Genomic DNA, 24,990 nt, shown 5'->3' on the forward strand with positions numbered 1-24,990 from the left:
GATTGTTGGTTTCCACTCCGTCTGCGATTTGCCGTTGCTCGTTGTTCAACTTGTCGTAACCCGCAATACCTTCTGTCCTTGTAGGCGTTCTCTATTGACTCCTTGCGGTGACGTGGACCTTCTCTTCCATGTTATTCCTTGCCAAGGCTCGGTCCGCACTCGTTTCGTCATCGTGTTGTCTTGAAAAATCTTCTGACAAAGATTGCCAAAAGGTTTCCCACGGCTGAGAAATGTTGCTTGGAGAGCAAAGGAGGCATATAATAGCAAATATTTGACGCAGCTGAGGAGGCATGTGAAAGCTGACTGCTTCGCTCAAGCATCGAACCCATTCCTGATGATCTTGTAACAAATGTAATTTCTCCACAGCTTCTTGGAATGTTGCACAAAGGATCCCATCTACGGTCCTGACTTGTTGGTCCTTTGACATGCAGAAGGAGAAGGCGTAGAAAATGTCTCTCACGGTCGTTGGGGCTTATGGTGAACATTCTGTGAGGCGTCGGCGCGTATCCACCCATTGTTGATCCATTATTGCCAAGCAGCTTCATCTTGTTCATTCAGTTTGAAAAAGGCCGTAAGCTTCGTGTTTTTCTGTACATTTGGTTGCAGCAGTAGGTCTTGTCCAGGTTGAAAGTAGATCGTTTGCTTGTTTGGTAAGTGTACATGCTGTCGTTGGACAGAATCCTCCACATTGCCTCCCGTGGACTAATATAACGACAGTTTTTTTAGCTGTAACGTTACTTGCTGTTCACCGTCTACATTATTTCGCAAGCGTATGGACGCACAATCATGACTCTTGTAAAGATACTTATACAAATATTTCACAGATTTTATTGATGAAGAAATCTCAACATTAATATGTGCCTCATATTTGAGGGATGCGTAAGGATTATAAGGCATAATCCAGCGATTATTTACTTCATGGGAGCCTGCAATAATTGAAAAATCCATTTTCTCTCCTTCGGTACATGGGGGTAACCTTGAACATTAACATTTGTTTCATTGAGAAAGTCTTTTGGATAGCCTTCGGTACATGCAAACCTCTTGCATGCAAGGACTGTTAGTGTTCAACGTTCCGCATGGTCCATGTACCATGCATTGCTGTACAGTATTTTATAACCGAGGACTAAGTCAGGAATTTCTGCGGAAACGATAGAATCACATGTTCCCCGTCATGTGACTTATCTGAATCTCTGAGCACAAAAAGCAGATGGGCGTGAAGGAAACCTCTTTTCTGCAATGTAATGACATATAGGAAGGCTGTTGCTACCTTCGAATATATCATTGAGCAAAGCCTTAATTTTGAGGTGAAATATCCTAGTAATCAAATCACGTCTGTTCTCTACCTTTTCATATGGCTTTAATTCTGCATTTATCTCTATCCACTTAGGATTACATATGGACGTTATAAAGATGTCTGGTTTGCCAAACCGAGTGTCTATAGTCACTGCATCTTGAAAAATTTTGTAATATGTTGCATGGAATCCCCAAAAATGTAGATGGAAGTATGATAGGAACTCCAGGCAGAGCACCCGTTTCATGCGCATCGCTGTTCATAAAATCAGTTAATACCTCATAACTCTCGGCACGAAGTTCCTTTTGATGTGATCTAACAAAATATATCCGTGAACCTGGTACTTTAACATAATTATCGACTACGTACTGTTGGTAGCCTGCCTGACGAATGAATAGTCTCCTTTTAATGCAAGTCTCACCACATGTTGCATACCTGGTTTCCACCCACTATCACTGCACATTGGATCTCAGTGTGGGTTTAGGTACGTCCAGTAGCCTTACAGTAAACAACGAAATCAAATTTCCCTGGAGGTGACCCGTCCGAAGTAGCAAAAACAGTTGTGACTTCACTGACTGTTGGGAGATTGTATCGTCCTGAGTCGATTTCATTATCAGTCGAAAACGTCCTATTAATATCAGATATATCATCCACTGCATCTTTCATGAATTTGAACATTTGAGCATATGGGTTTACACGTTGTAACATATATTGTAAATTTGCCATTATTTCTATATATCACACCCTTTGTTTGTTGCATCGTGTAAACGGAGTTCCAAAGCCTCTTGTGTATCTAGGCCGCCATAAGTGGGTGTTTGTCGAAGGGGTGCCAGCTCGATGATATACTTGTCCACGAGGACATTTATGGTATTCATTTAAACGGAAGCAAATGCAAGTGCGTTATTATATTGACGAATGTTCTGGAAGTAAATTTTGGTTTCACTACCATTCTTTTCAATGAAATTCTTAAGATCATCACACACAGGTACTTGAGGCAATGCAGCTTTCCCGTTGTGGCAATAACTCACCTGGTTATAATGTAGCAGAACAAAAATTTCAGGTAACGTTCATTGAGCCAACGGAGTGATTGTCATTGTGCATTAGCCTCGCACAACAGTAAGTAATAGGTAATTTATCCTGAACACGCTTCCTGCTTACATCTTGTCGTAACCTGTTAATGTAAGTTGCTACTGCTTGCTGTCCCTGATGTAGATGGTGGTGCAGAAGGCTGTGACGATTGCTCTTCATAGATCTGAGTTCTCCTGTTTTGTCGCAAGGTGACCAGCCTCTGATGTATGTGCCATGACTCTTCATTCCTTGCAGCTTGTTGTCTGCGTCTTCTCTGAGTAATTGCGCTGAGTAACTTATTTCGGGCATATTAACAAACCTGGAATGTAATAAATCCTTTGTTTAGAGGAAGAGATTAAAACATGTGTGTGTTGAGTCCATTGATTGACAGCTTAGCATTAACACACACCGGTTATACGATTTGAGTACGGTACTCAAGCCATTGATTTACATTTTCTCAAATCCATGCGAAATGAGCGAAGAAAAACCTAGTTTAAAATAATAGACGACAAGAGCATGTCATAATGACATAAAGCAGGCCAGAATGTGAGGTGGACGGCAATGATGGCGCAGCAGCAGTATTTACAATTCGCACACTTCGTGCAATTTTTAAAGTCATTTATTAAAGAAATCATCGATATTTATGAAATTAGAGTGCAATTCTTCACCGGCAATGTCTATTCTCTTTCTTTGAATGCTCATTTGTCACGATCGGTTTCTTGTGAGCGCCGCAAAAGGCAATAATATAAATAATATGTTAAAATTGACTTTATTATATGAAATGATCTAAAAGTTAATAATATAATGAATATTTTAAAAAATCTTCAGAACATAATCGGTTAGATAAAAACTGATAAAGCAGGGCTCTAATACTGAATTACAGTATATGTTATTTTAATTCACCTTAGTTTGAACTGGCTTTCTGACCCCACATTTGCAGGTTCGATCCTGGCTCAGTCTGATGGTATTTGACGGTCCTCAAATGTGTCATCCTCGTATCACTAAGTTTACTGGCTCGTAAAAGAACTCCTTCGGGACTAAATTCCGTCACCCCAGCGTCTCCGAAAACCGTAAAAAGTGTATGTAGTGGGACGTAAAGCAAATAACATTATCAGTAGTACTGTCAGGTTGACCTGCGATTATCTGCCAACAAGTTTTTATTCCTCAGAAAGCTGCGTTCTACATCAGCCGGTGTGATTGGAGCATACATGAAGTGGGGAAATCGTTCTCAATCCAGTCTATGGAGCAGTTTTTCTCAGGGAGTATATCTGAGATTTGACACAAAATTTTATGTCCGGTATTTTTGTCCAGCACTTTATTCAGCTTAAATGCAATAGCTGTAGCAATTTTACAACCAATGTTTTTAACACCAGACTCCAGCTGTTTGATTAGCGAAATGGAATCTATCACTGCCTCACTTTTTGTTTTGTTTCCAGTGAAATGAAATGGCGTGTGGCTTTTAGTGCCGGGAGATCCCAGCACGGGTTTGGCTCGCTAGGTGCAGGTCTTTTGATTTGACACCCGTAGGCGACCCGCACGTCGTGATGAGGATGAATATAACACATACACCCAGCCCCCGTGCCAGGGAAAGCAACCAAGGATGGTTAAAATTCCCGACCCTGTGGAGAATCGAACCCGGGACCCCTGTGACCAAAGGCCAGCACGCTAACCATTTAGCCATGGAGCCGGACTTTGTTTCCAGTGATGTAGTGATGTGCCAGTTGTCAACAGGGAGGTGAGAAGAGCAAGGGGCCCACTTCGCCCTTGAAGCCACAACCGTTCGCTACTGAATGACGGTTTCTTCGTATTCAAGCACAAGACTGCTAATTATAATATACACAAAATAATAGCAAATACAAATGCACTTTTGATAACACTAAAACCGCTCACAGACCACAGAACAAACATTTCGATAACTGTGAGCATTACTGTCCTTTGAGCTACGTAACTTTGGTGAACTTCCCTGGATCTCAAGTGTCCTTGTAAGCTGAATAGCGCACTCACTTGTAATTAGATTTTTTGATTTCAAGTCGTGAAGTAAAATTTTCATAGTTGTTGCCTTCTTTTTTATATCGTAGCATTCCTTCTTCTTGATCATTCTCGCACGTCTCAACGAAGCCCTCATTTTGCTAATTATCAGTTTCAATCTCTCTTCTTTCTTTTGACATTGTGCATGTTCAAAGTTTTCTCCATTTTCCTCGTTCGGGGATTGAGGACCCTGAATAAACAAACGATAATATTATTAGTTAAAAATGGGGACTATCAGGAGTAAAGCTCTTCCTGTAATGAAATAGAAAATGTTCTCACGTGTGTCAACATCCTTCCTTAATGTCATCCAAACGGAACAGTACAGCATATCAGTCACTATCTTAATGCAAGTCTTCAATAAGCGCTGATAGCTGTGAGTAAGAGCCTCCGTGGCTCAGACGGCAGCGCGTCGGCCTCTCAACGCTGGATACCGAGATTCAAATCCCGGTCACTCCATGTGAGATTTGTGCTGGACAAAGCGGAGGCGGGACAGGTTTTTCTCCGGGTACTCCGGTTTTCCCTGTCATCATTCATTCCAGCAACACTCTCCACTATCATTTCATAGCATTTATCACTCATTAATAAATCACCTTGGGAGTGGCGACCCCATTGTAATAACAGCCTATATATGTTTCATTCATTACATCCCTGACCCGGTCAATGACTGGAAAACTGGTTGTAGGTTTTCATTTTCAGCTGTGAGTAACTGGGATGGGCAGGGAATGCTGTACGTTCTCTCAGTCTCGGCCCGGATAGCCTTAACAGGTGTCCACTTCCTTTTAACTGCCTTCGCCCACAGGGCCCGACGGTCTGGGTTCTTGGGTAACCTACACATATCCATATTTTAAAACAATGACGTTCTGTCCATGAAAAATAAACTAGTGTCTACGTTTGACATGTACAAGCCTACGATAAAAGACCAATGATAAACAATGGTTACATCTTGTCACAGGTGAATACAAACTTACGACTAGCAACTAGCTCACACTGCTCCCCAGCCGGCCGTTGTGCCGAACAATATGGCTGACATTTGCTACTCCATTATTCATCCCACCTCCCTCGTTGGCGACAATAATTGCACAGTTCGACTTAATAAATGCCTAACTGTCCTCCAGACAGCATTTCAGCAATCTGTGTTGAAGGAGCTTCTTTGTAGTCAAAACCCTGTACAATTTTCTTCACTACTTGGACATTTTCACAATAATGCAAGCTCGCATTTAGCTAAGTGCCCTACAGTGGCGTATGCTGAGGGCTACCAAACCTCTAATCAGAATCTAAAGCACAGTATAATATAAGTATCTTACACATTATTCCATTTACAAAACTTGGACGCAATGAGAAAAAACGTCGCACGTATTTCTGAGAGCAAGACATTGGAAATTGATATTAACACGCCTCACGTCGCACGGCTTGCTGCTCAATGTCCGATAGGTAAGGGGATCGGGGGGGGGGGGGGGATAGGTGTGCTAGTGTTAGGCTTCTGTCCATCATTTCGCCAGTGTTAACGAACAACCAAGGACCAAGGGGAAAGTTTTCATTCCCCTCCCCGAAGGGGAGGGGCGGGCCACCTAGAAGGTAACGCCTTCTCTCTGGCCAGGAGATTTGGCGGGTTTGGAGGGTTTGCAGGACTTGGAAGAGGGGAAAAACGGTGATGTATTGTATGGGGATGTGGTGGAGGTTTAGCCTCTTAGCTAAGGGGTGCAGTTCTGATCTCGTGCTTTTTATTGAGAATTTTACATTGAGTTACATTGAGTTACATAGAGTTTACAAATATACCTATAGAGTGTTGGTGCAGTTTGCAGGTTGGACGTGAAGGTTTAGTAAGGAGTACTGGGGTAGGGTTGGGATGTAAGGAAGTGGAGGGTAGTTGTAATATTGGCGATGGATGTGGCTAGAAGGCGGAGAAGGTCTATTATCGGGAGGGGAGGTCTAGTTTGGAGAATGGGTAGGTGAACGGCTTGCGGGGGTGGGTTGGGTGGTGGGGGTGGCCGGGGGCGAAAGTGAGAGTTGTTGGGAGAGGAGCGCTTAGTATGGGGTGGGGAGCGAGAGTGCTCTACTCGGTAGTGCTGGCTGTGAATTCGGACGCCGGTGGTTATCAAATGTTGTACTTCTTCTTCGGAGGGGAGTTGTATCCGTACCATGAATGTTGGGCCGTTGCTGTTGTAAATGCGATATACTCGGCGGGCTGGGGCGCCTGTTGTTTGGCACAGCTCGGAACTGGTAGCTGCCGAGGTGCTGGTGTTGCGGCGGTTGTATTTTGTTGTGAGGCTGGCTGTGCTGTGGTGGTTGCATCTGTTTGGTTGGCAGGGGGTTGCTGAGGACTAGGTGGTGTGGTGTTTAGGGAGGTGATGGGTATTGACATTATGGGAGAGGGGTGGGTGGTCGTGGTAGAAATAATGGAAGTATGGGGAGGAGTGTAGGCCGCATTAGTAGTAGTAGTAGTAGTAGTAGCAGTAGTAGTAGTTGATGTGGACGAAATGGACGTGGGGGCGGTGGAGGCTGCTGGGTTGTTCTAGGTTGATATTCATTAACGGTGGGAAGGGTAGTAGGATTATTGAACATTTGCTGCAATATGTATTCTGGAGTTGGCACCACTTCATGAAGTCTGTTGTTGATCTTCGCGCCACAGGCTTCGAGCACTGCTGTTTCGTCTCCATCTCGTAGATATGGCAGGACCTGCGTTGAAGGCCGAGAAGTTGATCGATCCCTGAGCCTGCGAACATCGTGGACTCGGGAGCCGGACTTGCGAAGTTCACTTAGGATGAAGTTCTCCGTGAGGGCGGTGTTCACACCTGTGATGAGGCAGGAATACATGTTGTACTGGGGAAGCGGCAGCCAACTAGGCGTCTGCCTATTAATTATTCTTGGGCCGACTGAGTTGCAGATAGAGTTGAGAGCCATTGAGGTATGTTGGTTTGATCCCGAGTTTGATGAGGAGATGACGAACAACCATGCGTTACTAACCGTATATACCAGCCGGCTCGCGTCCGCATGCTCAGATGATGATGGGCACTACGGCCAGAGCTACCCGTCTAGTGCAACCCCCTCGATTAATAAACCTCGTTTACGACTTCAATGTACTAGACTGGTGTATGCACTAGTGTACAGCAGCTGTCTAGTGTGTTCAGCAACGACGAATACACAGCTCTGTGCCTCCTACACACGTATTTCGCCGAACAGTATTAGTTTTTGTTTCATACAAACAACTCTTTTATAGAGCGGAATGTCTACACGTGAAATTATTACATTTTCTTTTCTGCATCTTTGGCGTATTTACAGATGCACCCTCCTATGGAACGTGTGCAGTAAATGACAATACAGCACGTTGTAGCACAAGTGATTAGGCGTCCCATGCGCTCGCCTCACCTCATGCTCACAGAGAACAGCCCTGTTTACTTCTACATCTTAGTAGGGCTGCACTTATAAGACTAATATAGTTTTCTTTTTTTACAGGTAGATCTGCTAAAATGAAATGAAATCTTGCACGTTTAGTGTTCTCTTTTGCATGGCGTCTGTATAGACTTGGTGGTGACCTAATGGGGATGAAATTAATAGCGAAGACGTCATAAACTCCCCAGTCCCTAAGCCAGGGAAATTAAGAGTACGAGGGGGTTGATTCTGAGAATTGAACTATCGGACCAAAGACATCGTTCTATCCATTTAGCCACAAAGCCGCATTTTAATTTGCTAAACCTTAGGCTACCATCTCCACTGATCAGGGGTTCATTATTGACAGTGGCAGAGGCCAGGGCCAGCAGCCTTGACAACACAGCAGGCTATTGGCTGCAGCTCAAAACGCTAAAGGCTTCGCGTTCACTAAAAGGGGTAACTCAAGCCTAGTGGTAGCCCAGCATATGCCACTGGTGCTCCAGCGTGTGGTTCTACGCTGCTGCTGGTGGTGGTAGTGGCTGTGCAACCATCGTACACTGATCATAAGGCGGAGAAAGGAAGGGATCCGACACTTCGAAAAATGAAGGTATCGGCCAAAGAAAGACAATGGCCACGAAAGGCGTGAAAATGAAAGACTCCCTACGATTCGCAAACATAATACAGTGGTGGTCAGAAAATAACAAGAGTCGACCAAATGGTCCCGAGAGTCTGGATACCAGTTGCTATGCAATGGGAGTGGGCATCTCGGACATATTCTGAGTCATGGCCCTCCTTGTGCTCACACAGCTAGGACTACAATCCGCCGGTGGTCCCTGACCCGTTAGAGGAGAGATCCTCACTTGGACTATGTGCAAGTAGGGTAGCATCCTGATTCATGAATATACGGATCTCAGAACATTTTAAGCAAGCCTCGGACCTATGGGATAACGGAGTCCCACTCCTATTCGATGGGGAGCTAACAATATTAATGGGGCTTATTGAAGAAAGAAGGTAGAACTGGCTGAGTCAGCAAAGAGGATGTATCTGGATGTGCTAGGAGTACGTGATATTCGGGTAAGGGGAGATAACGAGGAAGAGAGTGGAGATTATAAAGTGTATTTGACGGGTGTTAGAAAGGGAAGGGCAGAATATGGGGTAGCGCTGTTTATCAGGAATACCATTGCACGCAACATAGTTTCTGTTAGGCACGTAAACGAGCGAATGATGTGGGTAGATTTGGCAGCTGGAGGAATTAGAACGAGAATTGTCTCACAAGGAAACATCGACAATGGGTAAGTCGCCGATCGCGATGAAACTTGGAAAACACATTGAGGTACACGTAAAAATGATGTTGACATCAATTTTGGGTGCCAACATTCATTACGGCGTTAACTAGGGGGCCTAAAATTTGCGACATTTCAAATTCCGCGCGATCAGCGATGAATACCTGCTGGCCAATGCTAAGCTGGCACATTGCGTACTTGGAGACACGCCTCTGCACCTCCTCCCCGCCCCGCTCCAATTGGTTCGCCCCGCACGTTTCCCTTCTCCCCGCGCTTGCCGGCCGGTTAGCTGTTGATGAGAACCGGTGCTACACTTTGCGTACTCTATCAGCCTTCCTCATATCTCTCCTTTGTAATTTCCACGTTGTATTAGTCAGTTTACATTTTCTGAAATGTTTATGAAAACGTTTGCACCAGGCGAGTTGGCCTTGCGGTTAGAGGCGCGCGGCTGTGAGCTAGCATCCGGGGGATAGTGGGTTCCAATCCCAATTTCGGCAGCCCTGAAGATGGTTTTCCGTGGTTTCCCCATTTTCACACCAGATAAATGCTGGGGTTGTACCTTAATTAAGGCCACGGCCGCTTCCTTCCAACTCTTAGGCCTTTCCTATCCCATCGTCGCCATAAGACCTGTCTGTGTCGGTGCGACGTAAAGCAATTAGCAAAACAAAAAGTGTGGTGCCTGTTGTTAATTGTGTTTTGTTTCGGTTTTCTTTTCATTATTTTTTAATGTTTCGAATAGACCAAAGATTGTTTTTGTTCACTATCAGTTATTGACGGGGAGATGTAATGTATACGGAGTCATTTATTGTGTTGCCTTGTAATTGTTTTTCGTTGTACCAGTTCGTACAATAGCCATTTAACTTTTTGCGTATGTAACTGCCATTATACCCAGAAGACTGTAGTGTGATACTTTAATATCGGTACTTGTCGAATACATAGACCTTCGTCAGCTATAACGCAAAAGTATCGGTACAGTAAGACTACAGGTCTGCCTGTGATTACTGTATATCTACTGCATAAATGCACATCTTTTTATTTTTCAAGGCTTTTCTTATTACGTCGAACTTTACTACATTCCATGTCATACTCATATCGAAGTTGCCTATGCATTAAATTTATTTATATTCGACAACCATTGCTGCAATTGAAATGTGTTGTGCCTGTCACTGCAAAACATAAATAAATCGTTCAGTACAAGCACAAATAAAAACATTCTACCTATAGGCCTATTCCTTATACCAGAGTACGCAATACGGAAAATACCAGTAGTTTCAAACTCGGAGTTTATAATTGCTGTTGTTGCCGTCCGCGATGTCGTTTCGTTATGACACAACTGGTAGCGTACACAAAATGGGTGGGGGAAGGGGTCATAAAAAGAAGATCTGGACCTATAACCAGGTTTTGATATCCCGAGGTACCGAATCTCAATACATTCATTGAGATCCTCTATCCGGGCACGTAATTTCTTTACATAAAAAGGTATTTAACGTTGTTTAAAGGTGGGAGATATATTTAGTGGTGGGTGATTTAATTTAATTAATTCCATATGTATGTCCACTCTAAAGGACACTATCGACAGCTTTAAGGCGTTTTAGAAGTAAATAATAATTTAAGCGTAGGTAGGACGTGGTAACCCACCCCACGTTTGACCACGCCCGGTGGTACTTAACTCGGAGTTGTACCCACGAATGTGACAACTCACCGGAATGAGTAGGAATGAAAATATAACATTTGAATAAAATATGGGTATATTAGTGTAGGTTATTTATTATCATTATGTGTGAAACGGAACGTAATTTAAAGGATTTCAATAATTAGAGTACGAAAAGGAGCAAAGTATAGACTCGGTCCCGTTGAACAACTAAGCAGCCGGCAAGCTCGGGGTGAAGGGGAACGTGCGGTGGCGAACCAATTGAAGCGCAGAGGGGAGGAGGTGCAGAGGCGTGTCTCCAGGTACGCAGTGTGCCAGCTTAGCATTGGCCAGCAGGTATTCATCGCTGATCGCGCGTAATTTGAAATGTTGCAACTTTTAGGCCCCGTAGTTAACGCCCTAATGAATGTTGGCACCCAAAATTGATGCCGACATCGTTTTTACGTGTACCTCAATGTGTTTTCCAAGTTTCATCGCGATCGGCGACTTACCCATTGTCGATGTTCCCTTGTCAGTGTATTCACCATGTGAGGATGCAGATGAGGATGAAGTTGACAAGTTTCACGAAGCATTGAGTGGCATCGTAGTCAGGGTCAACTGCATGGATAGGATAGTGCTAATGGGCGATTTCAATGCGAGAGTTGAAAATAGAACTGAAGGAAACGAAAGGGTGATTGGTAAATGTGGGGAAGATATGGAAGCTAATGGGAATGGGAAGCGTTTGCTGGACTTCTGTGCTAGTATGGGTTTAGCAGTTACCGATACGAATACATTCTTCAAGAATATGGCTACACATGGGAGGCTTGGGGTACCAGGTCCATAATTTACTATATCTTAACTGACTTCAAATTCAGGAATTCTGTTAGGAATGTACGGATTTTCCTGGGATTTTTCGATGATACAGACCACTATCTGATCTGTAGTGAATTAAGTATCTCTAAGCCTAGGATAGAGAAAGTGAAATCTGTCTGCAAACGAATAAGCGTAGACAATCTCCAGGACGAGGAAATTAGACAGAAGTTCATGTATATGATTAGTGACAATTTTCGAACAGTGGACAATGAGCAGGTTTAGGATATAAAAAGAGAATGGGTGGCATACAGTTATACTGTAGTAAAAACAACGAGGGAATGCCTAGGAACAACAGCGTGTAAATATGGGAAAAGGCGAACATCTTACTGGAATGATGAAGTGAGAGCAGCTTGTAAACGTAAAACGAAATATATATGGTGGTGTTGCGCAGTAGCGTAGCAGGATTTCAGTTGGGGGGGGGGGGGAGCATTCATCCAGAATTTTATTTTGATAGGTGTCCAAACTTCCATCGTTTAGGTGGTGTAGAATACCTAAAAAGGAAATGAGTGTCCTTGGATCCAAGTATGAGTGGTGGATTCGTGCAGATTCCGGAAGCTAATAGTAATCTTCTTCTTCTTCTTCCCCCGCTTTTCCCACATGTGTGGGGTCGCGTAATCAGTGTTGTGTGTTTCTTTGATGGTTGGTAGTGTAGTATGTTGTCTGAATATGAATATGTTGGGACAAACACCCAGTCCCCAGCCAGAATAATTATTCAGACGCGATTAAAATCCCCGAACCCGCCGGGAATCGAACGCGGGACCCTCTGAACCGAAGGCCTCAACACTGATCATTCAGCCAATGAGTCGGACTCTTGAAGCTAATATTAATATGCATTATATATATAAATGCTTAATAAAATTACATTTGTTGAAACTCCTGGGGTGTCTGGACTCCTTGTACGACAACCTCCCCTCCCCTCCGGCTACCTATGTTACTCCCATCCCAACATAACGGCAGCATTTCATATATTCCGAGTACAAGTGAAATGGATCCAAGAATAAACAGTGTATATACGCGTGTAAGGATGCAATATTCTGGTTTAGAATAAATACGGTAATGTTATTATAATAATGGTCATGTGATAAGCAATAAAGAAGTGACATTTTATACAAATAATGCGGCAAAGATATACACACACGCGTCGAATACAGGTTTCTCGCCCTTCTTGTCCATGGCTAGATGGTGAAGGCAAGAATGATGGCACCGTGACCCGTTATTTCGACATTATAAACAAACCCTAGATGACACAGACTTCGAATCTAACCGCATCTTAAGAAATCGTACAAAGCAGTTAATCAGAAATAAAAAATGTACACTGACTGACAGAGCAAATGCAACACCAAGAAGGAGTGGTCAGAACTTTATGCCAATTGCAGGGTAGACTGACGTCACTGAGGTATGCTCATGATGTGAAATGCGCCGCTGTGCTGCGCACGTAGCGAACGATAAATGGGACACGGCGTTGGCGAATGGCCCACTTCGTACCGTGATTTCTCAGCCGACAGTCATTGTAGAACGTGTTGTCGTGTGCCACAGGACACGTGTATAGCTAAGAATGCCAGGCCACCGTCAACGGAGGCATTTCCAGCAGACAGACGACTTTACGAGGGGTATGGTGATCGGGCTGAGAAGGGCAGATTGGTCGCTTCGTCAAATCGCAGCCGATACCCATAGGGATGTGTCCACGGTGCAGCGCCTGTGGCGAAGATGGTTGGCGCAGGGACATGTGGCACGTGCGAGGGGTCCAGGCGCAGCCCGAGTGACGTCAGCACGCGAGGATCGGCGCATCCGCCGCCAAGCGCTGGCAGCCCCGCACGCCACGTCAACCGCCATTCTTCAGCATGTGCAAGACACCCTGGCTGTTCCAATATCGACCAGAACAATTTCCCGTCGATTGGTTGAAGGAGGCCTGCACTCCCGGCGTCGGCTCAGAAGACTACCATTGACTCCACAGCATAGACGTGCACGCCTGGCATGGTGCCGGGCTAGAGCGACTTGGATGAGGGAATGGCGGAACGTCGTGTTCTCCGACGAGTCACGCTTCTGTTCTGTCAGTGATAGTCACCGCAGACGAGTGTGGCGTCGGCGTGGAGAAAGGTCAAATTCGGCAGTAACTGTGGAGTGCCCTACCGCTAGACAACGCGGCATCATGGTTTGGGGCGCTATTGCGTATGATTCCACGTCACCTCTAGTGCGTATTCAAGGCACGTTAAATGCCCACCGCTACGTGCAGCATGTGCTGCGGCCGGTGGCACTCCCGTACCTTCAGGGGCTGCCCAATGCTCTGTTTCAGCAGAATAATGTCCGCCCACACACTGCTCGCATCTCCCAACAGGCTCTACGAGGTGTACAGATGCTTCCGTGGCCAGCGTACTCTCCGGATCTCTCACCAATCGAACACGTGTGGGATCTCGTTGGACGCCGTTTGCAAACTCTGCCCCAGCCTCGTACGGACGACCAACTGTGGCAAATGGTTGACAGAGAATGGAGAACCATCCCTCAGGACACCATCCGCACTCTTATTGACTCTGTACCTCGACGTGTTTCTGCGTGCATCGCCGCTCGCGGTGGTCCTACATCCTACTGAGTCGATGCCGTGAGCATTGTGTAACCTGCATATCGGTTTGAAATAAACATCAATTATTCGTCCGTGCCGTCTCTGTTTTTTCCCCAACTTTCATCCCTTTCGAACCACTTCTTCTTGGTGTTGCATTTGCTCTGTCAGTCAGTGTATATATTTCCTCAATTTAGCTAACAACTTAAATTCTAATAGCGCATGGGACCAACTTAGAGCTCTAAGAATAAAACATCAACAGAGACAGACATTGCACTTGACGAACTGAACGATTACTTTAGTAGAATAAATATTCAACCTACCCCAATTAACTGCACAGACTCACCGCCCTCCTCTCCAGCCAATCCACCATTCACATTTCACAGTGTCACAAAATCAGGTTAAAATGCTTTGTACTCGATTAAATCAAAGACTACAGGTGTAGATGATATTCCTATTACTTTTATGCATAACATTATGGGTGCTATCTTGCCTATACTGACGCACATACTGAACTACTGTTTACTAAACGGAACTTTCCCTCCTGTCTGGAAAACAGCCAACATTATACCGGTACGTAAGAGTTTAAACCCACAATCACCCTCTGACTATAGTCCTATGTCCATACTCCCTGCGTTTTCTAAAGACTTTGAACGTTTAGTAACGAGGAAGTTCTGGAATACCTAAATAAAAATGCTCTTTTGGAACCTTTGCAATCTGGATTTGAGAAGGGTCACAGTACCGCGACAGCACTTTTGAAGGTTACTGAAGACATTAGAAACGCTATGGACAAACGACTGCTTACTATACTTATCCTTCTTGACTTCAGTAGCGCGTTTGACACTATAGTAATTACGACTATGATAAAGAAAATGGAACTGCTGAATTTCGACCTGGCTGCGCTCATTTTTTTTTTTTGCTTTACGTCGCACCGACACAGATAGGTCTTATGTCGATGATGGGATAGGAAAGGCCTAGGAAGTGGAAGGAAGCGGCCGTGGCCTTAATTAAGGTATAGCCCCGGCATTTGCCTTCTGTGAAAATGGGAAACCACGGAAAACCATCTTCAGGGCTGCCGACAGTGGGGCTCCAACCCACTCTCTCCCGATTACTGGATATCGGCCGCACTTAAGCGACTGTAGCTATCGAGCTCGGTGGTTGCGCTTAAGGTTTTTAGTTCTTATTTGAGTATCCGGCAACAACGTGTAACAGTAAACGACAAGGCCTCTAGATGGCAGTGTTCTTCGGACCCTAATTTTCTGTATTTATATCAATGGCATACCATCTGTGACAGGAAATAACACACATGACCTCTGTGCTGACGATCTTCAAATATATCGACACTGCAAGGCAAGATACTAACAGGGACCTCCGACGACTCAGAGTATATGCACAACGAAGCTCTCTTATACTCAACTGCAAAAAATCTCAGTCAATCATAATTAGATCACGAAAATTACTGAGCTGCTCAAACAATGTCTCAATCCCGCCTATCCTACTGAATGGTAACATTATTCCCTACAGTTAAATGGTTAAAAATCCCGGCGTAATGATGAATGAAACAGTTGGTCTGATCACACGAAAGAAATACGTAAAAAAGGTTTTTGGAGTTCTTCACCCTCTTAAACGGCAGAGGGTTGTATTTCTATTTGAGCTACAGGCCAAACTAATACAGACACTCATTCTCCCTGTTCTTGATTATTGTGACATTGTTTTAGTTGACATGACGAGAGAAGAAACACTTAAACTTCAACGAACACTGAATTTCTGCCTGCGATTTATTTACACTATCGAGTACGATGTTCATGTCACCCCATACTAACAGGCTGTCTCATGGCTGATGTCTGATAAACGTCGGCAGCTACACACTTTAACGATGGTGATCAGAGTGGTAGCTGAAATTCAGCCAATGTATATTTCTTCTAAATTCATCTTTTTATCATCATTTCACAACTTAAATACACGTTCTAGATTCATTCTTTCTATTCCACTGCACCGCACAAATAAAATTAATAGATCATTTGTGGTGACTGGCGCCAGATTATGGAATTCCCTGTCAGCTCAGGTCAGAGAAACTAGCTTTTCTTATATCACGATTTAAGGTCACCTGCTGAAGACAGCTGACTGAATGGTTTAAGTATGAATGTGTGCGTTGCTGAGGATTAGTAATTTTTAAGAGTTTTTAATATTAATTAGGTATAATATTAATTTAGTAATTTATTTAAATTTATTTTCAGTTCTATAAATTTATGTAGTTTTAACTATTTTAAGTATCTCAGTGTTTTATTTAAGATTCTGATTAGTATGTGGTTAAGTATACGAAAGGGCCTGGAGCCCTAACTTCGCCACTGTACTGAAGGCACTAATAAACAAACAAACAAACAAACAAACAAACAAACAAACAAACAAACAAACAAACAAACAAACAAATAAATATATAATGTAAAGCGTATGGGTATCGGGCCACGCAGCTGTGAGTTTGCATCTGGGAGATAGTGGATTCGAACCCCACTGTCGGCAGCCGTGAAAAGGTTTTCCCGTGGTTTCCCATTTTCACACCAAGCAAATGCTGGGGCTGTACCTTAATTAAGGCCACGGCCGCTTCCTTCCCACTCCTAAGCCTTTCCTATCCCACCGTCGCCATAAGATCTATCTGTGCCGGTGCGACGTAAAGTAAATTGTTAATTACTTTCCCTCGCAAGCCTGGGATACAGAATGTAGTAGTATAAAGTTACAGTTTTGTCATGCTAATATTCGTATGTATAGTTTTTATTAACGTGCCTGAAACCAACGACACTGAGCTGTTGCCATTTCAACACCGTTTTAAGGGCCACCGACCCAAGCCGGGATTTGAACCTGCGAACTCAGACTCAGAAGGACAGCGACTCAACCGACTGAGCCACATGAAAAGGAGGCGTTTGTGGTTATTGTTATAAATAGATGCAGTTAGTACTTTTGCAAAGGTTTTATGAGGAGCATTTATTAAGGCGTACGTTTTCTTACTGTCCTAAATGCACGAGGCCGGACAGAAGAATTAGCTGGAGCTAAAGACCCTTGCAGGGGTTTCGCTTCCTTCTCTGTACACTTTCCCAAACCAAACTCCATGGCGTAACAGCCCCTAAGGGCCATCGCCTATCAAGCGACGGCTGTTCAGCCCGGAAGCCTGGAGATTACGAAGTGTCGTGTGGCCAACACGACGAATCCTCTCCGCCATTATTTCTGGCTTTCTAGACCGGGGTCGCCATCTCATCGTCATATAGCTCCTCAATTATAAACACGTGGGCTGAGTGTACCTCGCACCAGCCCTCAGATCCAGGTAAAAGTCCCGGATCTGGCCGAGAATCGAACCTGGGCCTCCGGTAAGAGGCCGGTACGGTACCCCTACACCGTGGGGCCGGCTGGTTACTTTTAGGTCTCCTTATTTAAGAATTTGACTTAAGGCATCCTGCATTCGATTCCCGGCACTGACAGAGTTAAGAAAGGCATGGGATGGGGAGGATGCAGCCTTGTTTGTGGGTGCAGTAGAGTTGGCCTTGAGTCTCCCGTAATCGAAATATCTACGGCCTGGAAGGTAGTCATCTTCACGGGGTCTAGTACCAAAGTGGTTCCTTTTTTTAAGAAGACAAATTAAATGAAACTTCTACTTCCTCACAAAGAAGAACGAACAGTTTCAGTAATGCAGTCGGTTTATGTTAGGAGTACAGAAGGTATGATTGTACATGGTAACAATCAAAACCAACAATATCTACTGAACATCCGTCACCGCACTCGGTAGGACCGGCTTTCTTTTCATATCCACTGGGCGAGTTGGCCGTGCGATTACGGGCGCACATATGTGTGCTTGTATCCGGGAGAGAGTGGGTTCAAACCCTAAAGATGGTTTTTTGTGGTTTCCCCATTTTCACACCAGGCAAATGCTGGGGCTGTACCTTAATTAAGGCCACGGCCGTTTCTTTCCACTCTCAGCCATTTCCTTTCCCATCGTCGCCGTAAGACCTACGGTGCGACATAAAGCAAATTCTAAATAAAAATTAAAAAATCTTTTCACAACCCCTTCCAAGGAAAAGTAGTGTCCGCACTACTGGGCTGGATTTACACCCCACCCATTGAAATTATTTTGTGGGTACGCCACTGCATCCACTCACCATTTAAGGTACAAGGTAAGTCCGAAGAATGGTGGGATACTCAAAATACACCACTATAAATGACGCGGTTCTGGCTCAAAAGTATAAGGAAAGGTAAAGGACGGGATCTAGTGTTTTAAGTAGAATCTGTATCAATAGAACGTGATTTCCCACTTTAAAAATGTTTCTTGTATCGACTGCGATTCAAGCCCGGGCCGTCCTGATGAGAAGAACCATTGGAACTCAGTTATCACGTCTGCCAATTACAAAATAGTTACCCGCACTTTTGATTGTGCCATTTGAGATTCCAATCAGTCCCCGGGCATTCGACAAAATTTATAGGCCTACCTATCGAAATTAGGCACACATCCGTGATTGTCTTGCTACTGTAAGTATAAAAAACTTTTAATAACTTACCGAGGATGCACATAGTGTTGGCTTCTCAGTGACAAAATGGTCCCTCTTCAAAACAAGTTACTTATATGGCACAAAATGAGGAACTAACGTCCAGCTCACAATCCTGTCAGTCTTCCCAACGCTCCAACTTAAACACAGCACATCTCTCAACCGTGGTACAACCCGAGGATCCTTAGGACATTGTTGTTTCCTGAAACTGATACGCAAAAGCTGACACGATGTTGTGAGCTTGCAACTGTGGCCCCCGTTTATCTCGATAGTCACGTTCCGGCCCCCTACTGAGTAATCCCTTGCTAATTGCCCCTTTCCTCATGTCTTGACATTTGTCAACACACGGTTACATTCCCAATACTGAGGCCTCTACAGGTAAATAGCCCCGCGGATCACAATCCTAAGTGTCTTCCTTTCATTGAAGCAGTACAAATATGGAGAATTATGTATGGCCCTGTTGAGCCTTGGTAGTAGATTCTTGTCGCTACGTTAACTTAACATTTCGGCGTAAGTGTTTAAGTTGTTCGTACCGTACGTAAGACAACGGCTGATACTCGCTCTAGTTTCAGGAAATATTTTTTGGGGGATTCCCCCCCCCCCCTGGCTACGCCAGTGGTGTTGCGAACAGTCAAGCTGATGGGGGGGAGGAAAATTGTGTTAGTGAAATTACGCTTGAGGAAGTGAAAAGAATGTTAAATAAACTCCATTGCCATAAGGCAGCAGGAATAGATGAAATTAGACCTGAAATGGTGAAGTATAGTGGGAAGGCAGGGATGAAATGGCTTCATAGAGTAGTAAGATTAGCACGGAGTGTTAGTAAGGTACCTTCAGATTGGACAAAAGCAGTAATTGCTCCTATCTATAAGCAAGGGAACAGGAAGGATTGCAACAACTTTCGAAGAATGTCATTAATTAGTATACCAGGCAAAGTATTCACTGGCATCTTAGTAGGGAGGGTGCGATCAGTGGTTGAGAGGAAGTTGGATGAAAACCAGTGTGGTTCCAGACCACAGAGAGGCTGTCAGGATCAGATTTTTAGTATGCACCAGGTAATTGAAAAATGTAGTAAGCAGTCTGGCCTATGCTGACGACTTGGTCTTGATGGCAGATTGTGCCGAAAGCCTGCAGTATAATATCTTGGAACTTGAAAAGAGGTGCAATGAGTATGGTATGAAAATTAGCCTTTCAAAGATTAAATCGATGTCAGTAGGTAAGAAATTCAACAGAATTAGTGATACAAAGCCGGAAGAGGTAGATAATTTCAAGCATTTAGGATGTGTCTTCTCCAAGGATGGTAATATACACTAGTGTCCAAACGTTAAGATTACCGGGCGAGTTCGCCGTGCGGGTAGAGGCGCGCGGCCGTGAGCTTGCATCCGCGAGATAATGGGTTCGAATCCCACTGTCGGCAGCCCTGAAGATGGTTTTCAGTGGTTTCCCATTTTCACACCAGGCATATGCTGGAGCCGTACTTTAATTAAGGCCACGGCCGCTTCCTTCCAACTCCTGGTCCTTTCCTATCCCATCGTCGCCATAAGACCTATCTGTGTCGGTGCGACGTAAAGCTCCTAACAAAAAAGTTAAGCATAATCACTAAACGATGCCATACTGCCTGATAGGAATGTCAGACGGATTGCTGAACAAACGGAAGCTGACTCACACACCATATGTTACACAAGTTGTCCAAAAAGCAGTGTCAGATAGGTTCTGATAGCTAAGGTATACCTTTGACAACAACTAACAAAACTTGACAATGACTTCCACAACAAAATATGCTGTTAATAGGGTGTATGGTTGCCCCTAACGGCCACGCATGCTTCGCAGCGACGTGGCATGCTCTCTATCAGATGGTCCAAGAACGCTTGTGCCAGTCGATCCCATTCCTCCGAAAGGGCAATGCGAAGGTCTTGGAGGGTCCTTGGTGGAGGCTGACGGGATGCTATTCGCCTCCACAATGCATCCCAGGCATGTTCTATAGGATTCAGATCCGCAGACCTCGCTGGACAGTCCATGCGATGAATGTCTTCCCCAGCCAGAAATTCATCCACCAGAGCAGTGCGGTGCGGTCGGGCATTATCGACCATTGAGAGGAAGTCTGGACCAACCGCACCTCTGAAGAGTCGAACATATGGTCTCATTACCTCATACCTGTATCTCCGAGCGTTAACAGTGTTCCTCGGACCACCCATGAAGATGTGCAGGTCCGTACGGCCATACAATATGATGCCGCCCCACACCATGACGCAACCTTCACCATACAGGTCCCGTTCCACAATGTTCCTGTGGTTGTATCGGCTACCCGGTTCTCTGCAGATTAATGTACGACGGGAATCATTCTGCAAACTGAAGCGGGATACATCTGTGAAGAGCACATGCCTCCATTCATTCATGGTCCAGTTCCTATATTGACGGCCCCACAGTAAACGGGCCCTTCTCTGTGCTGGATTGAGTGGGACGCAACATCACTGGACGTCGGGCAAACGGCCCTGCTGTTCTGAGCCTCCAGTACACAGTTTGCCGGGAAACGACAACCCATGAGACGGTTGCAAGCTCCGCCGACAATTGTCTTGGAGGTGCACTCCGATTTCGTCGGGCGGTTAAGGCCAGATATCGGTCCTGCTGTGTGGTGGTTACCCTTGGTCGACATGGTACTGGCCTACGACTAACATCTCCTGTGTCTCGAAATCGTCTCCAAAGCCTGGAAGTGGCACTTTGTGGCACATTCAAGGATACGGCGACTTCGGTCTGTGTGTTGGCTGCTTCCAGGCGGCCGAGTATTCTACCCTGCAAAACGGGGTCCAAATGGCGTGGTTGTGCCATTATGTTACCACTTTCACCACGAGGCTACACTCCGCACACCAAACAGGGCAAGCACGACTGGGGGGATATGGGGTGCAGGCACTGCGGTTACGCCGCTAGTCAAACCAGGGAGGACGTAAGGTTGGTAGGTGGATATTCCGTGCGATTTGCGGTCTATTTGCTGTTGCCCTGCTTACTCGTAACTTATGCTAAACTTTTGGAGTGAGATTGCATCAAGGTGCAGTGAGCTCGCAGTATTATATAAGAAGGAAGCCAGCTCCCGGACGAAACTATCTTTACATTGCTTTGTTTTCAGACCAACTTTGCTTTACGAGAGTGCAAGCTGGGTGAAGCCAGGATATCTTATTCATAAGTTAGATGGAACAGACATAAAAGTAGCGAGAATGATTGCTGGTACAAATAGGTGGGAACAATGGCAGGAGGGCATTCGGAATGAGGAGATAAAGGCTAAGTTACGAATGAACTCGATGGATGAAGCCGTACGCAAGAACCGGCTTCGGTGGTAGGTCTTGTGAGGCGAATGGAGGAGGATAGGTTACACAGGAGAATAATGGACTCAGTTATGGAGGGTAAGAGAAGTAGAGGGATACCAAGACGACGATTGTTAGATTCATTTTCTAACTATTTAAAGATAAGAGGTATAAAAGTAAATGAGCCCACAGCACTAGTTGCAAATAGAGGATTGTGGCGACTTTTAGTAAATTCACAGAGGCTTGCAGACTGAACGCTAAAAGCATAACGGTCTATAATCATTATGTGTGTAAAAAAACTTAATTTGAGATACCGTTTTAACTTAATATTTTCTCTTTTCTCTAACTGTAAACTACATTAATGTCACTCGTTCACTCATTGGGAAGGTGCCTGAGCTAGTGGATGGCGACGATGGGAGAGGAAACAAGCAGTCTTGGCCTTAATTAAGGTACAGCCTGGTGTGAACATGGGAAACCACGGAAAACCATATTCTGGGCTGTCGACAGTGGGGTTCGAAGCTGCTGTCTCCGGGATGCAAGCTCACAGCTGCACGCCCCTAACCGCATCCATCATAATATTTATCAGATTTATGAACCTGTTCAAGAAATGTATTTTCTTGGTCCAGACCAGCCGGATTAAACCTCCCACCCCCTTTTCATCTACCAGTAAACTCATTTTCTTTTAAATCAAACATTAACACCACAAACGAATATTAGCAACACAGTAAGAGCCATAAGGAACAGTACGTATTCGACAGTTTTCAGAAAGGACCTTTAAAAGCGGGATATTAAACACATCTCGCATCACTGGGATGTATTACCAAGAACGGGGCTGTTGTGAAAGATTGAAGCTGGCGGTCATGCGCTGGGGTTCGTGACCTCGGGTCCCACTCACATATGGTTCACTATTCGGTATTCAAAAAACCTCGCCTCTTGCTCCTTAGGCGAGTGGTGATGTCAGAGAACCAGTTAATAAACTTTGCAGCTGTGGAGCTTCAGTTCACACAGCCAGTCGGTGGCGCCGCGTAATGGTCCCTTCCTTTACTATTTCGAAATCGTTCAGATGATGAACCGTCATTTTGTAACACATTTTTACGACTATTGCTTAACGTGAACAGTGGTTTCATTAAAGATGTGGTGCATATCGCACAAGACGGCTGTCCTGATGATCTCACCTTCTCTGGAGGAGTTGGCCTGAGAGCATTGTGAGTTATTGTCAGACTCGCGACAAAGCGACTTCCTGTTATCTGGAACAAACACACTGTAAATATAATTAAGAGTCTGAGTGATTACGTCTAATTGTAACGTTTACTGTAGGAACAAGACAGTTAATTGTAACAAGAAAGTCTTTCATGTATCAAAACTAATTTGGATTGCCCAGTTCCATGGGATGGGAGTATTCTATATTGAACCTGGGTATCTAAAGGTTTGCGCACGTGAATGCTCCGCGTCGAAGCCGGTTTTTTAAAATTTTATTTTTTAGCTTTTGGTCCATCAATCATACAGTCAGCAAAACATTAAAAATTCACAAGTCACACAATATATATATATGACAGACACAGAAATAAAATGACATAAATGGCAGACAGAAAATATCACCTGAAAGTCTTTTTCCTCCAAAGCCGATTGTTATGAAGTTCAGCGATAAAACAGTCCGGCCAGTAGTGATGTCCAGATGCGGATATTCGCCAAGTTCGTAGTCTCGGCGGATGCGAACTGTATGTTAGTGCGAATACTTTTGTTGATCATTTCTGAATAACGAAGTTTATTGATGTTCATTAAGATACACTCTTATTTTGCTTCTGGTTAGGCTGCCCTTGACATTGGTATTGATATCCTGGATTCAGAAGGTCAAAGGGACTGTATCGCGATTGACCTGTCTAAGGCATTTGATAGGGTGGATCATGGGAGACTACTGGCAAAAATAAGTGTGACTGAACTGGACAAAAGATTAACTGAATGGGTGGCTATATTTCTAGAAAATAGATCTCAGAGTATTAGAGTAGGCGAAGCCTTATCAGTCCCTGTAATAATGAATAGGCGAATTCCTCAAGGCACTATTATTGGACCTTTATTTTCCTTATACATACAAATGATAGGTGTAAAGGCTTTTTGCGGATGATATTATTCTGTACGGAGTAATAAATAAGTTTCAAGATTGTGAGCAACTGCAAAATTACTTCGATAATGTTGTGAGATAGACAGTAGGCAATGGTATCGTGATACACGGGGATTAAACGTCACGCGAGTTTCACAAATAGGAAAAGTCGTCTCAGTTTTAATTACTGCGTTGATGGGGTGAAAGTTCCTTATGAGGATCAGTGTAAGTATCTAGGTGTTAATATAAGGAAAACTCTTCATTGGGGTAATCACATAAGTGTGATTGTAAATAAAGGGTACAGATCTCTGCACATGGTTATGAGAGTATTTAGGGGTTGTAGTAAGAATGTAAAAGAGAGAGCATATTTGTCTCTGGTAAGACCCCAACTGAGTATGGTTCCAGTGTATGGGACCCTCACCACGATTACTTGATTCAAGAACTGTAAAAATCCGAAGAAATGCAGCTTGATTTGTTCTGGGTGATTTCCGACAAAAGAGTAGCGTTATAAAAATGTTGCAAAGTTTGGGCTGGGAAGACTTAGGAGAAAGGAGACGAGCTGCTCGATTATGTGGTATGTTCCGAGCTGTCAGTGGAGAGATGGCGTGGAATGACATCAGTAGACGAATAAGTTTGAGTGGTGTTTTTAAAAGAAGGAAATATCACAATATGAAGATAAATTTGGAATTCAAGAGGATAAATTGGGGCAAATAATTGTTTATAGGAAGGGGAATTAGGGATTGGAATAATTTACCAAGGGAGATGTTCAATAAATTTCCAATGTCATTGAAATCATTAAAGAAAAGGCTAGGAAACCACAGATAGGGAATCTGCCACCTGGGCGACTGCACTAAATGCAGATCGGTAGTGATTGAGCGATTGGCCTCCCAAGAGGTCTTTCGAGTTGACACCGTATAGGTGCCCTGAGCTGCACACCAGTCCTCCGACCCTCCGAGGCGGACAGGAGGAGAGCC

The 24,990-nt window shown here is 44.3% G+C and overlaps 1 protein-coding gene across 1 annotated transcript in view; it reads left to right on the plus strand.

The window, feature by feature from the left end:
• The window catches only part of LOC136877207 (uncharacterized), a 131,481-nt gene that overhangs the window by 29,544 nt on the left and 76,947 nt on the right, over window positions 1–24,990 (plus strand). The window lies entirely within an intron of this gene.

This window comes from Anabrus simplex, chromosome 7 (genome assembly GCF_040414725.1).
Source record: "Anabrus simplex isolate iqAnaSimp1 chromosome 7, ASM4041472v1, whole genome shotgun sequence".
Lineage (NCBI taxonomy): Eukaryota > Metazoa > Arthropoda > Insecta > Orthoptera > Tettigoniidae > Anabrus > Anabrus simplex.